Source organism: Dermacentor andersoni, chromosome 1 (assembly GCF_023375885.2).
Source record: "Dermacentor andersoni chromosome 1, qqDerAnde1_hic_scaffold, whole genome shotgun sequence".
NCBI classification, from domain to species: domain Eukaryota; kingdom Metazoa; phylum Arthropoda; class Arachnida; order Ixodida; family Ixodidae; genus Dermacentor; species Dermacentor andersoni.
Window position 1 is genome coordinate 268,296,813 of NC_092814.1, and position 1,714 is coordinate 268,298,526.

Below are 1,714 nucleotides of genomic sequence, written 5' to 3' on the forward strand. Positions count from 1 at the left end.
CTTTTGGCGTTGTTTCACTTCTTATAATTTGCGATACCTTATTTTGGTGGGTATAATGGGAACAGCGATTGAAGCGCGACTAGGTGAGAGGCATATATATATATAATTAACGGGAAGAAAGGGGGTTAACCGAGGGGCCCGATTATATATATATATATATATATATATACTGTTTTTGTCTCTTTCATTTAGCCATTCGATATGTGTACCTGGGGACGTGACCATTCTTGGCCAATCCTCCAGAATGGGCATGTCCCACTCTAACATAACAGGTAGAGAATCCCTAAGTGTTGCTTGATACGTGTCGTACTTTTTCTGTGCGTACACCCGTCATCACAAGTCTTCCCTCAACAAGCATCATACATCGCCTTCGTCGTCCGTTTTGTCATCGCTGCATATACGTCTCGCCCTGGGCGTCCACCTCATTTGGAGTTTTACCTTTCGGCATAGCTTGTGAACGATGCAGCGCACGCACATTAAATATTGCGCGACAATAAAGTTGTGACCTTCGTGACGGATACACAAAAACGTATTCGATGAGATTACACGTTGCATAGGATGAAAATAAGCAAAATTGTACGCATCACCGTTTGTTGTAAAGCATTTAATTAACCACTTTACTTAAGCCCCGCTTCACATAGGTGCCACCATGTGCGTTGGATCTGCATAATTTCTTTGTGAGAAAAATCATTATTTTGGTTTCAGAACAGCTGTTCGACGTCTAGGTATTACAAGAAACGCGATGCACGACAAGGAGCCATGCCCGCTCCTGTTTTATTAAATATATTTCTAGCCTCCATTCATCTGCGCCAGGATATTCATCTATAGGTCTATCCTGATAAGATCGATGTCTTCGCGTCTGAATGACCTACACTCACCTAATCAATCATTACACAGTTAACTGTGTACTGTCAAAGCATGGCTTGAGACTACATATATATCGTTGAACTGAGCAGAAGTGCACTTCTAGCATTTCCTCTAAATATTCATGTTTACATTTCACTGACGTACCGTAAACAGTGCATTCCCCAGGCCGACTCTATTAAAAACATGGCCATCACATATAATGGGACGCTGAACTGCCCAAGTTACATTTAGCAAGCCGCGTCTAAGGCAACACTTAATAAATACTTGTTCCACACAAACCTAATGACGAAGGACAGGGACAGGCAACACATTCCGTGGGATAGTTACGTAAGCTCACTAATGGACGCTCTGGGTTGCGATGAAATAGTTTAATTATGATATACAATGTATATGCGTGCAATCATGGAATTCAGCTTCGTCTTGTGTTCTGGCGGCCCCGGCTTATGAAATCAAGCCTCTGAGACAGTTAAAAAGAGAAGCTCTGCGCTCTTGCCTTCGACTCTTGTTGCAAACAAGGTTTTATGTATGAAATAGCGTTTACAAAGTAGATTCCTTGCTTTCACAGTTCAAACATTCTAAAATATTTATGATTCCCCTCAGAGACGATCAATGTACGTTTTGATTATTGAACCAAGTACATTTTTATGCTCATTGATCGCGATTACGCTCCCCCCAGAAAACGTTAACGCCGAGCGATGACGTTTTGGTTCGCCGAGCGATAACGTTTGACATTTGTTAGCCGGTGAAAATCGGTGACCGAAGAAAGCTAAAGAAGTATGCGCCAACACATTCCCCGCCCCTCCCCCCAAAGGCTAAACTAGTGCACTTTCGATATTTAAATTACCAG